Raw genomic sequence first — 16,578 nt, 5'->3', positions numbered from 1 at the left:
AACTACCATCTTATTTTCTCCTTATTATATTTTTCTCTTTTCTTTCCCTCTTTCCCTCCTAATTAATGTTTTGTTTCTAACCACCACCTCCCTAAATCTGCTTTTTACAGCCCATCCTCTCTCTTATCCCTTTCCCCCTTTTAGCTGTGTTCTTTCTTCTATTACCATCCCCTATCCTTTTCCCTTTCTTCTCCTTCATCCCTATAAGTTTCTATATGTCCACTATTCTCTCTTTGAGCCAAATCTGAAGAGATTATGGTTTGCACAACTCTCATTACCCCAAAGCTACTGCTCACAAGGTGGTCCCTATTAACTGCAGATATTACATCCAGATGCCTCAAGCATCAAAGTCTCTTTACTTCTCATTATATTATGCAAGATTCCTCTATGGACCCTTAAAACTCGCTTTACTTGTTTAGCAGGGACTGCTCATAACATCAAACTAACTTTGACATCAACAATAGCTTGCTTAATTAATAAGATCACAAGGTGTATAAAAATAAGACAAAGGCAAACAAAAGTAAAATAGTAAGAACTAGGCCCAACAAGGGCACCCACTAATTTAAATGCATTGTCAACAAGTGGAAAATGGGGTGAAGCCTCTCCCTAGTCCACTGTATTTATAGGGGGGGCGCCCATGGGAGAAGTGACCAAGTCCATTGTTCAGTTTTATCATCCTCTAGGCACTGTTCATCAATCAGGACAGTCCAATTCAGCTGCAACAATGGTGCTATGTTCATTGTTTTTGGTGTCATGGTCAGTAGGGACAAGGCTGTCATCATTATCTGAAGGGCTGCTGTCATCTGGCCAATCCTTCTGGGCCATCATCAGGGAAGTTGTCTTGTCCTTCTCTTCTTGATTCCCTAGGTCACAGATGTTTCTGGTTGGGATCCATTCCTCTGCTGTTGGGCTGCATTTGAAATAACAAGAGCATATCCAGTCCCCAAGCCCAAACCCAACCTGGGCTCTTCCAGATGCCATCCAAGCCCTTCCTCATCACTGTGGAGAGTGGGCTCTTGTCCTTGTTGGCCAGTCTGTTATTTAGCCATGCCTTTTGCATGTGCCAAAAAGGCCTTGCTGGGGTAAGATTCACAGAATATTAAAATTGTAGGTAATTATATGTATATATTACAGCACCTAAATGAGCAGGCCTTGAGTCAGGTGAAGGGTCATAAGAACCATAATATGTTCTTTTCTTGTTCAGACAGGAGCATCTTTAGGGTACATTAGCCCATTCAAAAATGGCTTGGCCCATAGGGTTATATGGGATGCCAGTGGAATGGGCAATGCCAAATACAATGAAAAAGGACCGAAAGGCAGACAATGTATAAGCCGGTACATTATCTGTCTTAAGTGCACCTGGCACTCCTGCCATGGAAAAAAAAATGATAAAAATGGCTGATCACATGCCTAACTGCTTTCCCCGGTTGGAGTGAAGCCATGACTAACTGAAAATGTATATCCTTGGTTACATGGATGCTCTGCCTCTTAACATAATTAATGTCCATTTGCCAAATTTAACTGAGTCTCAAACCACGAGGATTCTTCCCTGGAGGGAGTATAGAAGTGTGGAAAGGTGCCGCCTTTTAAAATGCTCCTAGCTTCATCTTTTGTTATCCCATATTGTAGAAGTAAAGCTCGAACAGCATGATGATAAAAATAGGACTTGAAAGTCCATTATGAAAGTAGATATGCAAGATATAATACTTACCTGGATATGTTCTCATTTACTCTTGAAGTTTTTTAAAGAGCTGACACATATTAGAAGCTAAAAATTTTATTTTGGCTGTGGCAATTCTTTGGACCATACCTACTGAATAGGCCGAATCAGATATTATATTTATATCTCTTGGATAATAAGTAAGAGCTAGCATGATTGCATACAATTCATTCTGCTGAGTGGACTGAAAGGAAGTCTTGACTACTATCTTTGCAATTAAGTCATGAGAGTGTCCAGCACAAATGCTATGTTTGGATGCATCTGTAAAGGTAGTTGGTCCTTTAAAACAAACCAAGAAACTTTTTCTTCAAAAATCCATTGCCATGGGTGAAAGAGCAAATTATAGAAACAATTAACAATTTCACCCAAGATAATGATAATGATGAGACATCATATCAAAATCTTTGGGATGCAGCTAAAGCAGTAATAAGGGGAAATTTTATATCTTTAGAGGCTTATTTGAAGAAAATTGAGAAAGAGAAGATTAACGAATTGGGCTTACAACTTAAAAGGCTAGAAAAAGACCAAATTATAAACCCCCAACCAAAAATTAAACTCGAAATACAAAAATTAAAAGGAGAAATCAATAAAATTGAAAGTAAAAAAACTATTGAATTAATAAATAAAACCAAGAGTTGGTTTTATGAAAAAGCCAATAAAATAGATAAACCTTTGGTAAATTTGATCAAAAAAAAGAAAGAGGAAAATCAAATTGATAGTCTTACAAATGAAAAGGGGGATCTTTCCACCAATGAAGAGGAAATTAGAGAAATAATAAGGAGTTACTTTGCCCAACTTTATGCCAATAAATTTGATAACTTAAGTGAAATGGATGACTTTCTCCAAAAATATAGGCTCCCTAGATTAACAGAGGAGGAGATAAATTGCTTAAATAGTCCCATTTCAGAAAAAGAAATAGAACAAGCTATTAATCAACTCCCCAGGAAAAAATCCCCAGGGCCAGATGGATTCACATGTGAATTCTGCCAAACATTTAAAGAACAATTAGCCCCAATGTTATATAAATTATTTGAAAAAATAGGGGATGAAGGAGTCCTACCAAATTCCTTTTATGACACAGACATGGTACTGATACCTAAACCTGGTAGATCAAAAACTGAGAAAGAAAATTATAGACCAATCTCCTTAATGAATATTGATGCTAAAATCTTAAATAAGATATTAGCAAAAAGACTTCAGAAAATCATCTCCAAGATAATACACTATGATCAAGTAGGATTTATTCCAGGAATGCAGGGCTGGTTTAATATTAGGAAAACTATTAATATAATTGACCATATTAATAATCAAATTAATAAGAACCATATGATCATCTCAATAGATGCAGAAAAAGCATTTGACAAAATCCAACATCCATTCCTACTAAAAACTCTTGAGAGTATAGGAATAAATGGATTATTCCTTAGAATAATCAGGAGTATATATTTAAGACCTTCAGTAAGCATAATATGCAATAGAAATAAACTGCAACCTTTCCCAGTAAGATCAGGAGTGAAACAAGGTTGCCCACTATCACCATTACTATTCAATATAGTACTAGAAACGCTAGCCTCGGCAATAAGAGCCGAGAAAGAGATTCAAGGAATTAGAGTAGGAAATGAGGAAATTAAACTATCACTTTTTGCAGATGACATGATGGTATACTTAGAGAACCCCAAAGACTCTGCTAAAAAGCTACTAGAAATAATTCAAAATTTCAGCAAAGTGGCAGGATACAAAATAAATCCACATAAATCCTCAGCATTTTTATATATCACTAACAAAATGCAACAGCAAGAGATACAAAGAGAAATTCCATTCCAAACAAATGTTGAGAGTGTAAAATATTTGGGAATCCATCTACCAAAGAAAAGTCAGGAATTATATGAGAAAAATTACAAAACACTTGCCACAAAAATAAAATCAGATTTAAATAATTGGAAAGACATTCAGTGTTCTTGGATAGGCCGAGCAAATATAATAAAGATGACAATACTCCCCAAACTAATCTATTTATTTAGTGCTATATCAATCAGACTCCCAAGAAACTATTTTAATGACCTAGAAAAAATAACAACAAAATTCATATGGAAGAATAAAAGGTCAAGAATTGCAAGGGAACTAATGAAAAAAAACTCAGAGGAAGGTGGTCTAAGTGTACCTGATCTAAAGCTATATTATATAGCAGCAGTCACCAAAACCATTTGGTATTGGCTACGAAATAGACCGGTAGATCAGTGGAACAGATTAGATACAAAGGACAAAAAAGGGTACATCTATAGCAATCTAATCTTTGACAAACCCAAAGATTCCAACATTAGGGATAAAAATTCATTATTCGGAAAAAACTGTTGGGAAAACTGGAAATTAGTATGGCAGAAATTAGATATGGATCCACACTTAACACCATATACCAAGATAAGATCAAAATGGGTCCATGATTTAGGCATAAAGAGGGAGATAATAAATAGATTAGAGGAACAGAGGATAATCTACCTCTCAGACTTGTGGAGGAGGAAGGAATTTATGACCAGAGGAGAACTAGAGATCATTATTGATCACAAAATAGAAGATTTTGATTACATCAAACTAAAAAGTTTCTGTACAAACAATACTAATGCAAACAAGATTAGAAGGGAAGTAACAAATTGGGAAAATATTTTTAAAAACAAAGGTTCTGACAAAGGTCTCATTTCCAAAATATATAGAGAACTGACCATAATTTATAAGAAACCGAACCATTCTCCAATTGATAAATGGTCAAAGGATATGAACAGACAATTCTCAGAGGAAGAAATTGAAACTATATCCACTCACATGAAAGAGTGTTCCAAATCACTACTGATCAGAGAAATGCAAATTAAGACCACTCTGAGATACCACTACACACCTGTCAGATTGGCTAAGATGACAGGAACAAATAATGACAAATGTTGGAGGGGATGTGGGGAAATTGGGACACTAATACATTGCTGGTGGAGTTGTGAAAGAATCCAGCCATTCTGGAGAGCAATCTGGAATTATGCCCAAAAAGTTATCAAACTGTGCATACCCTTTGACCCAGCAGCGCTACTACTGGGATTATATCCCAAAGAAATACTAAAGAGCGGAAAGAGACATATATGTGCCAAAATGTTTGTGGCAGCTCTTTTTGTTGTAGCTAGAAACTGGAAGATGAATGGATGTCCATCAGTTGGAGAATGGTTGGGTAAATTGTGGTATATGAAGGTTATGGAATATTATTGCTCGGTAAGAAATGACCAGCAGGAGGAATATAGAGAGGCCTGGAGAGACTTAAATCAACTGATGCTGAGTGAAATGAGCAGAACCAGAAGATCACTGTACACTTCAACAACAATACTGTATGAGGATGTATTCTGATGGAAGTGGAAATCTTCAACATAAAGAAGATCCAACTCACTTGCAGTTGATCAATGATGGACAGAGGTAGCTACACCCAGAGAAGAAACACTGGGAGGGGAATGAAAATTGTTAGCACTAATATCTGTCTGCCCAGGTTGCATGTACCTTCGGATTCTAATGTTTATTGTGCAACAAGAAAATGATATTCGCACACATGTATTGTACCTAGACTATATTGTAACACATGTAAAATGTATGGTATTGCCTGTCGTCGGGGGGAGGGAATAGAGGGAGGGGGGGTAATTTGGAAAGATGAATACAAGGGATAATATTATAAAATATATATATATATATATAATAAAAAAAATCCATTGCCAATATGTAATAATTTGTTTATCTCTAATGGAGACCCATGTGTAAGATTTGGAGCTGTGGCCATTCTGGGATGGTTTCACAGCATACATTAATTTGTGCATTGATATAAAAGGTGAATATCTTGTCAGGTCTTATCCCACATAATTGTACTACTAGCTTAATGGCCTTTAATAAAATTCTAGGCAAAAGCACTGGGTAAGGAATAAGGCTTTGTTCTGGTTGTGCTGGGAGGTTCACCTACTCTATCTACACTGTGTCCTTAATGAAGGAATGCTATGGGTGCCTCTTTTGTAGTAAAAACTGATATATCCAAGGCTTTTTGAGTGACATTTCAACCACATTGGATAAAGCCAGTTTCAACTCCTCTCAGAGCTTCTTTAGCTTCTTTTATAAGGTGGCATGGTGAGTCTAAAGCACTGTCTCCCCTTAAAATCTCATATAATGGTTGTAATTAGTAGGTAGTTAAGCCTAACACTGGACAGATCCATTGGATATCTTCTATCAATTTCTGAAAGTCATTTAAGGTGTTCAAATTCTCTGTTCTTAAAGAAAGTTTTTGTACTGTAAGCACCTTAGGATATATTTCATATCCTAAATATTGAAGAGGAGCATGCTTTGAATTTGTTTTCTGGGGCTATATGCAATTGGTACTTCCTTAATGTTTATATGGTCTTTTGTAGACATGCTTCTAACATTTTCTCTTCAGGTGCACAGCCCAATATATCAGCCATGTAATTTAACAACATAACTTTGGGAAATGCTTTTCTTATAGGAGTAAGAGCAGCAGCCACATACATTTGACACATAGTAGGACTATTCTTCATTCCCTGGCAAAACTATCTATTCAAATCTTTTATAAAGCTCAGCTTAAATTAATGCTTGGCACTGACAATGCAAATCTTTTCATATCCTTATCTAAAGGGATAGAACAGAAACAATCCTTAATCCAAAGAGACTATTCCCTAAGCAATTGAATTGGAGATGGAAGCTCAGGCTGAAGAGTTTCTTTAATTTTCTTTTTTTTATGTTTATTTTTTAAATTAATTTTTATAATTATAACATTTTCTTTGACAGTACATATGCATAGGTATTTATTTTACAACATTATCCCTTGTACTCCCTTCTGTTCTAAATTTTTCCCCTCTTTCCTTCTACCCCCTCCCCTAGATAGCAGGCATTCCCATACCTATTAAATATCTTATAGTATATGCTTGGTACAATATATATGTGCAGAACCGAATTTTTTTGTTGTTGTTGCAAAGGAAGGATTGTATTCAGAAGGTTAAAATAATCTGGGAAGAAAAACAAAACAAAACTAAAAAAAAAAAAAAAAAAAAAACAATGCTCACATTTTACACTCATTTCCCAGTGTTCCTTTTCTGGGATGGTAGCTGATTCTGTCCATTCATTGATCAATTGGAATCGGATTAGCTCTTCTCTATGTTGAAGATATCCACTTCCATCAGAATACATCCTCATACAGTATTCATTGTTGAAGTGTATAATGATCCCGCTAGGTTCTACTCGTTTCACTCAGCAGAGTTTCTTTAATTTTCATCTGTTCATTTACTTTTCTCAAATCAGTCAACTTCCTCCATTTTCCACATTCTTTTTTATGGCAAATACAGGGGAATTCCAAAGACTTAGAAAATGATTGTAAATGTCCTTAGTCAAGTTGGTCCTCTGTACTATATCTAAAAAAAAGGCCTGGATTTTTTCACTTTGTAAGATGTCTCTTCCCCACAAATTCATGGGGATTTTTTAAACTACTATTTCACCTCCAAATTTCCATCTCAAAGGGGTAGTACTAATTTCCACTACTACTGATTCTCCTATGCCAGACATATGGCTGTTGGCTGTAAATTTTGGCTAATGACTGGGCCAAATGACACCTCTAATGACTGTCTGATCTGTACCTGTGTCTACCAATCCTTTGAATGGTATGCCTTTTATATAGTGAGCAGAGGACATTCATTTTTAACAGCTGCAGTCTAGAATATTTCTAGATTCTGTTGTTGGAATTCACAATTTTAATAAATATCACCAAATTGCATTTCAGGTGTGTGAATCAGTAAATCTGATGCTACTTTTCTCCTGGGTCATAGATCACACATTGTCTACCTATATTAGTGACTCGGATAATAGCTACATATTCTCCAGTTTCCCAAATTAGTGTATGGGGTAGACACTGTTTTGTAAGCACTCTTAGGGGGTGAAAGGGTCAAGGTGACTGTGTGTGGAGACAAGGGATCTATAGGCTGGACAGAGAGATTTCAACTCTCAGTAATCCCAGTGGCATATAGCTGTACTCTCACTAACTGCAATCTTTTTTCCCCATCAGGAAGCTTCTAGGCTGGCAGATGTTGGAGTATTGATTGAGCTCTTAAAGACTCTCAGGGTTTAATAACAATTGTTATCAAGCCACAAGTGTTTTTTTTTTGTTTTTTTTTTGTTTTTTTTTTTCCCCCTGGGGTGGTGGAGCTGAGACTCACCTCTAGTAATGAGGACATGTGTAGAACTGTTTTGTGGGTGGTGCTAATAGTGTCATTGCCCCCTCCTATTACTCTTCCCTCTCCTCCCCATCAAGGAAAGCAGAGTTGAGGGAGGAAGGTCAGGAGAAGGGAAATACCTTAAGGGTACATACTCAGTTATGGGCAGAGTTGAAACCAAAATCAAGCTTTGAATGTGAAAATGATCACACCCCCTTTCCTTCAGCAAGGTACTTGACATTTCTGTCCAACTCACCATGGTATTTGAGATATTTAACTCTTTTCTCACCTAACTGGCTAAGTCATGCAGATCTTCTAGAGCTGTAACAGGTAAAATCAATCAGTAAAATGCTAAAAACTATGTTCCACATCCCTCTAAGGCTACACCCTTTGTTTGATTTTCTCCTGATACTTCCTTTTTTGGCTGCCCAAGTTAAAATCTTTCCTAGTTTTAAAACTTGTGGGTTTCCCTTAACTCACTGTATTCAATTAGTTCTCCCATTATTAAATGCTGGAAAGTATCTTTTTTGTTCCTTCTCTGCCTCAGCCTTTAGGATGAGGTCTTGTACTTTTTTTGTTCTAACTGTTGTAATCTTTTGTTTCTTATAGGTCTCAGCCTGTAGCTCTTGCACTTCTTGTTCTAACTATTGTAAAGTACTCTTTTTTGTTTCTTCTCTGGCTCAACCTAAAGGTGAAGTTCTTGCACCTTTTGTTCTACTTGCTTAATCTCCTTGCTCACTTCCTGATTTTTTCCTACCTGACTGTACTTCGTAGGCAGTAAACATCTCAGAACCCGGGAACAAGCCCCTTGCTCCTCATCAGGTGTATTCTCAGCTAAAGAATCATGCTTCTAACTCTATTTTATATACTTGAGTTGTGTGCACAGTTGTGTCAATGGATATGATCATGGGTAAATTTAGACCAAGATCCATTACACTTCCCTGCCTTCTCATCTCTTGAGGAGGCTGTTGAAACTTCCCTTACAAAGCCTGACAACCCTGAAAAAAACTGTCCCCATGTTGGGCTGCCACTTGTAACCTCCCCCCTCAGAGGTTTTTGATTGCCAGTCTTGCTAATCCCAGGCCTTCAGAGATCTCAGGACCCTGCCTCACTGAGCAGTGGTTCTCTCCTCCAACAGAGCACCCAGATACAGTGGCTTGCAAGCCCAGATTTTTATTCTGAAGGATAACATTCTGCACTACTCCTGCATCACTCTCCTGCACTGCTTCTACACTCTCTGGCTCTCCCAATGAACTCCTACTGCACTCCAGCTACTTCCTGGTCCCCACTACTTATATTGGAGGTCATACAGACAGCCAATAAGAGAAGGAGAGGTCTCCCATTGATGATGTGTTCTCAGTGTGGCAAGAGCTCCAGCTCACAAGGTGGTCCCTACTAGCTGCAGAGAGCACATCCAGGTGCCTCAGGAAACAAAGCCTTTTTACTTCCTCATTGTACTATGTGAGGTTCCTCTACAGACCCTAACAGCTTTTATTGGTTAAGTATTTGTATCATATCTGTGTCACAAAATAAGTTTAATAGTGATGAGAGTTAGGTAAGGGGTATCTAGATGAAATTAGGGTTAATTGAGGCCTAGTGGCAGGTTTGGAGTACAGGGAGTCAAATAGAGCTCTCCTATAACCCCTTTGGATTCGGCTCAAGGATACAGAGTTAAATGAGGTCTAGTAGAAGTGCAAGAGTCCTCTGTAAAGGAATTTACAGACCTGAAAATTTAGATTAATAAAAGCGGTTTATTTGGGATTTGGAAGTAAGGGTAAAGGTAGAAAGACACCAGGGCCAGGGCTGGTGTGGAATGGACAGGAACCCTTAACATGGCCAGCATAAGGATGCCATGTATGGGGCTTATGCAAAGAATGGGCTCCAGGGCTCCCCTTTTTATAATGGGGGCTTTTGGTAATCTTGAAGGTGGGTGGAATACCAGGCTCCTGGCAGGTTTTGACCAGGGTTAAAATTGAATAGAATTCAATGGGTTTTTAGAAAAGGAATTGTTTGTGCTGGGAGTAGGGGTTGGGAACACCTGAACAGATCATTAGAGTGGGGGGCTGGGACAGCCCAAGTTAGCTCAGATCCAATGGGGGCTGGGGAAGCCCAGGTATCTCCCATTGCGATTCATGGGAGCTGGGAATTAGAAAGGAATCTTTAACCCATATCAATAGGACTTCTTGTTTGCTTATTTATCCAACTTATTGAAATTGAATTATTCTTGTATTGAATGTATTGAAATTAATTATTATTTAAATGTTTAGCAGAATTCACTTAAATGGATCTAGTCCTGGGGATTTGTTTTTTAAGGAGTTGATTAATGATTTTTAAAATTTATTCATTTATTCTTGAATTCCCTTATTCTTTAGAATTAGACTATTAGGGGCAGCTAAGCACTGCAGTGGATAGAGCACAAGTGCTGAAGTCAGGAGGACCTGAGTTTAAATTTGGCTTCAGGCACTTAATACTTTTTAGCTGTGTGACCCTGGGCAATTCACTTAATGCCAATTGCCTCAGCAAAAAAAAATAAACAAACAAACAAACAAATAAATAAATGAGTAAATAAATAAATGAATAGATAGATAGATAGATAAACAAATTAAAAAATAAATGAATAAATAAATAAATAAAAATAATTTTTAAAAAATTAGACTATTGAATTTTAAATTAATTTAATTTCCACTTCCCTCTGTTGAATATATTTTAATGCATTTTAACCTGAAAATAATACATTTAGAATTTCTCCTTTCTTACATTTGATTCTGAGGGGTTTTAACCCTAAAACACAGTCAATTTTTGGGTAGGTCTTATATACTTTCTGTTCCCATTCAATTTTCTTCAAAAGTCTATCTTGCATATGGATCATTTCTCAAATTCTGTTTTGCTTCTTTGCTTCTTTTGATTTGATTTACTAGGTTCAGGTGGGGACATTTGAGTTCCCTCATCAATATTTTTTTTCTTTCTTCTTTCTATAACTTACTTAAACTTCTCCTTTAAGAAATTTGATGGCATTCCTCTTGATACTTACATGTTTATTACTGATATTACTACACTTTTATAGGACCTTTAGCAAGATACTATTTGTTTCCTTATCTCTTTCAATTATGTCCATGTTTTGCTTTTGCTCTGTCTAAGATTAGGATAGTTGTTCTTGTGTTTGTTTGTTTGTTTGGTTATGCTTATTTAACTTTTCTGAAACATAATAAATTATGTTGCAGTCCCTTACCTGCATGCTGTGTGTGTTTCTGCTTCAAGTATGTTTCTTGCTAACACACTATCTATTTCCATTTTATTGGAGAATTTATTACTTTCACATTCATAGTTATAATTTTCTGGAAATCCTGTTTTCTCCTGTTTGTCCTCTCTCCTTTAACCTTTTGCTTTCTTTACACTGTTTTACTTATCTTTTTCCCCTTCTGTCTGTCCTCTCTCCTTTCACCTTTTGCCTTCTTTACACTGTTTTACTTATTTCTTTCCCCTTCTATCTGGCTTCTCTTCTGTTAGTACTCCCCCTTTTACATAATCTCCTCTCTTGCTAACTACTCTTTTGGGCAAGATGGACTTTTATATATATTATTTCTACTTTGATCCAATAGTGATGAGAGTAAGGTTGAAGTGATGATCATGGCCCATCCTTTTATCTGTCTGTTTCCATTTCATATGAAATGATTTATCTCCTTGTACTTCTATCTTCCTTCAACACCTCAGGTACTACTTTTCTTCATCCCCTAATTATTTTTGTCATTCCATCAAATTCACCTTATATTTATGACCTCTGTTTATGTATATTCCTTCTAGTTTTACTATTATTGGCACAAGTTTTAAGAATTACAAGTATTATCTTCATATGTAGTGTGAAGTTCCAGTAAATCCCTTATGTTTTCTTTTCCACTTTCCTCATTTTTTAGATCTTGGATCTTGATATTAGAGGTCAATCTTTTAGTTCTATATTCTCCTTCTGTGAATTTGAAATCCTTTTATTTCAGTAAATCACCATTTTGCCCCCTTTGAAGTATTATGCTTAATTTTGCTGAGCAGGTGATTATTGATTAAAGTGCTAGCTCCTTTGCTTTTTTAGAATATTATGCCCCATGAACCCCCAGTGTCTTAATGTTGTAGCTGCTAAGCCTTGTGAAATTCTGATTATGTTTCTCCAGTATTTGAACTGTTTCTGTCTGGACATTTGCAGAATTTTTCTTTCTTTGAATTGATAGTTCTCAAATTTGGTTATAATGTTACTTGAATTGGTTTTATTTTATTTTATTTTTTATTTTAGTATATTTTTTTCCCTGAGCTGATGAGTGGATTCTTTCAATGACTATTCTACCCTCTTGCTATAGAATATAAGGGTAGTTTTCCTTGAAAATTTCTTGAATTATGCTGTCCATATTATCTTTTTTTATTATGTCTTTTATGTAGTCCAATTATTCTGGCATTGTCTCTCCTGGAAATATTTTCTAGCTCCGTTCTGCCCCATGAAGTATTTTAATTTTTCTTCTACTTTTTCCTATTTATTTGAACTTTGATTGATTCTTGAAGTCCCAATGAATCATTATGTTCCACTTGCCTATTTCTAAATTTTAAATTGCTGGTTTCCTCAATAAGTTTTTGTACTTTACCATTTGGCTAATTGTAATTTTTAAATACTTATTTTCTTCTATAGATTTTTATATCTGCTTTTCTATTCAACCAAGTCTACTTTTTTTAACTTTTGTTTTCTTTTTTCAAACTTTTGACTCTGTTTTTCCACAGTTCTTTTTAATCGCTCATTTCTTTTCTCAGTGTTTCTTCTACTTCACTTTATATGATTTTACAGATCTTTTTTTAAACTTTTCTATGAGTTTTTTTCTTTGCTTCCAAGGTCAATTTTGTTTTTATTAGCAAAAAAAAAATCAGCAATATTTAATTCATTGATGATTTTAAATATTTTTTGCTATAGTACTGTAGGATATTGAATGGTATTTGTAAAGAGCTTGGCACAGTTATTAGGATTCTATTTTGAACTACTAAATATATGTATGAACCTATACTCACTACTCAGTCAGATTTTGGGGAAATATGTTCATATTCATAATTTTTGCATTTGTTTAGCATTTCATAAAGGAATTTCCTCCTCATGTTCAATGCTCCTTTTACTTCTACTATAGACTTAATCAGAAAATCAATCTAGGCCTGAATTATCATAGGAATGACCAAGATGATTTTCAAAGAGACCTAAGTTATTTATGCATAAAAGATAAAATACCCCAGCAAAAATAACAAATGACTTGTCTGTGGGCATTGCATCAAAACATGAGAAACACAAAACAAAACACAATTTATTATTTTTTATATTTTAATGTTATGTAATGATTCAAATTTTGTGTAAATTTCTGTTTTGAATATTACAAAGGACACTTTAAAATAATCATTGTGATGAGTGACTTCTTTCTTGTCTTTTGTGATTGTCCTATAGAAGGGTCATTACACAAAAGGTCTGAGAACACAATGTTTGTAGTTTAAGATATTTTATAGCTCCTTACTTTCAAATCAAGTGAAATATTTGAAGAACTATTTATTATGTGACCCTTAAGAAGGAGGAGTCTAATTGTTCTATGAGAGGTTGACTTCAGGATAAGTTACAATTTCAAATTCCCCACTGGGTTAATAAGAGAGCACTGAGAGCACAAAAGAAAAGAAATAATTACTTCCCCCAAAGTGACATTTATCAAGAATATCATGCAGTTTAGCATTGCACATATCCTCTTTTTCTCATTGTGGCTTAAAATATATCCAAATGTATCTTTCTTTTTCTGAAGAGTTTCATCATTATATTGTAATCAGAGTAGATTGTTTAGAAAGCCGTTAAAGAAGAAAAAAAAATATACACTGTGTCTTTCATTCTTATAGATATTTATGGATAAGCACATGGAAATAGTAGAATAAAGTGTGATCAGTAATTTATTGTTAAATTGATTTGTTACCTAGATTCAAGAGGAATTGAATTCCAATTGAAATTCAGTTTGACCTTAAACAAACTTAATTGCTATGCACCTTAACCTTGTTTGCTACACTTTCATCAATTAGAAAATGGGGAATATAAAAGGAACTACCTTTCAGAGTTGTTAAGAAAATGAAATAACATTTGTAAAATACTTAGAATAATGCCTGCCACACAGTAAGTATGATATAAATACTTAATCTTTCTTCTACGTCCCCATTCATGATGTAGTGTCAACATCTGTCTATGAAAAAACAAAAACAAAGAAAACCCTGGTACTATAATCTTTGATGTATAACAGGTTCCACTAAAAGTGATGAATTACATTTTCACTCGAAAAATAGCATTTATAATTGAAATCTCATTTCCATCTGCAATGGATCTAAATTTCTAGCTTTAAAATATTGAAACACCTCTGGTTTTCTCTTATTTTTGATAGTATTGCATTGTTCAGAACATATATTTTTCAAATTAAATCCAATTTCTTGTTGCAGTAGTCTTAGAATAACACTACAGTATAAAAATGAAACATTTCTCCTTGACAATTTCCTTATGAATGAATGGGTATGGGATATTATGTTCATTACATAGAGTGGAATAGCTAAAGCAAGCTACTAGGAACAATTTATTCTATGCACTATGATTTGAACAATATGCATTCATTTATATTGGATAGGATAAAATCAAGCCAAACTTTGATCATGTGTTTGAATATGAATCTATTCACAGGAAAAGAAACAAAGAAACAAATAACAATAACAATGAAAAACAGAACATGGAAATCAGTAATCAGGAAATTAGGAAGATAAAAGAAGTGAAAAAATGAAAATAAAAGTACTAAAATAAGAGTGAAGGTAAAGAAAATGAGAAGAAATGGGGATCATTTATCTGATTACTATGTACAATATTACATATAATAATTAAATTAAATTAAATACTTAGCTGTATGTACCCATAATTAATTTTTAAAGAGTTAGGATAAGCAGAAAATCTAAATTACTTATATATATATATATATATATTCTGTCCAATGATCAAATAAATATTAATTATCTTTAAAATCAATAAAATTAGCAAGATTTCATTGCTGAACTACATATTTTTTTCTCATTCTCATGCCCAATTAAGATTTTCTAATCATAAAGATGTATTCACATTTATCTCATAATTTTTCCTCACATTGCTTTGGAAATCAGAATCATATCTATCAGTCTGCAATCTATTCCAGTTCTACTTATATTTCTTTTTTTATTACTAATAGCTTTTATTTACCAGCTATATGCATGGGTAATTTTACAACACTGACAATTGCCAAACCTTTTGTTCTAATTTTTCCCCTCCTTCCCCTCCATCCCCAGATAGCAGGTTGACCAATACATGTTAAATATGTCAATCTACTTATATTTCTAATGGCATGCCATTTACCCTGAAATTAAACTTTTCATCATATCCTATTGCTTTAAAAGCTGTGACTTCATTTGCTTAGATAAATATAGTCATCTTACCCAGACAACCCAAATTACAAGGTCCATAGTTCCAATACCATTAAAAGACAGGTTTTAATTATTTGTGTGTGTGTGTGTGTGTGTGTGTGTGTGTGTGTGTGTGTGTGTGCATGTATGTACATGTGTCTGTTTGGGTATATATTTGTGTGTATACACATGCTTATATATTTTCTGGCATGCTGTTTCTCAGTTTAAAATTATCTATTTGCTAATAATGTACCATTTATTCTGCATGGCACTACTTCCTACTTCTCTAATCCCTTGTCTGGAAACTTTCACTTTTATATCTTCTATGACTAGTAACTTACAGCCTGAGACTAGTTTCCATAATGATTATTGCCTAAGACTTCAGCTGTTAATGCCTCCTTTGAGTACCACATAAAATGGTATTTTGCTGTCAACATTAATTGCACCCATTTAACAACATACAATCAAACATCATAGTCCTGTTTTCTTTGAAGCAGACTAATTTCATCTATCATTGATGACCAAAAAAAGAGCTCACAGTGCCTCATGGGAAAAAATTATAATTATTTTAATTGTATGATCTTTTCAGTAATGATTTTTTTTTGGAAATATTGTGTGGAGACATTAGTAATAAAGGAATATATGGCTAACAAAAAATGTTCCATTTGGGAAAATATAGGGTATATAAAAGAAGAATTAAATATCAGTCATTTGTCTTTTTATTTAACTGTAGAGAAAAAAAAAATCTCTCATTTCTTAAGTTGTGAGTTTTTTTTTTTTTTTGAAACAAGGTAGCAAGAAATTAATTATTCATGATAAATACAGCAATTTTCATCTAATTTGTTTTAGGTCCATAGTTTAATGAATAAATTAATCTTCTCTATAGCTATTTTCTTTGGATATTTTGGCATCTCATAGTTTACCATATGGGTACCTAGGTAGTACAGTGGATAAAATGCTGTCCTGGATAAAGGAAGACTCATCTTACTCAGTGGCAATCTGGCTTCAAACACTTACTAATGTGTGACCCTAGGCGATCCTAAATTCCCTCACCTGTAAATTAAGATGGAGAAGAAAATGACCAATTATTCCAGTATCTTTGCTGATTAAACCCCAAATGCAATCATGAAGAATCAAACTTCACTGAAAATGCCTAAACAACAACATTCTGACATA

This window comes from Sminthopsis crassicaudata, chromosome 1, assembly GCF_048593235.1.
Source record: "Sminthopsis crassicaudata isolate SCR6 chromosome 1, ASM4859323v1, whole genome shotgun sequence".
NCBI classification, from domain to species: Eukaryota; Metazoa; Chordata; class Mammalia; order Dasyuromorphia; family Dasyuridae; genus Sminthopsis; species Sminthopsis crassicaudata.
This window is presented reverse-complemented; position numbering follows the sequence as displayed.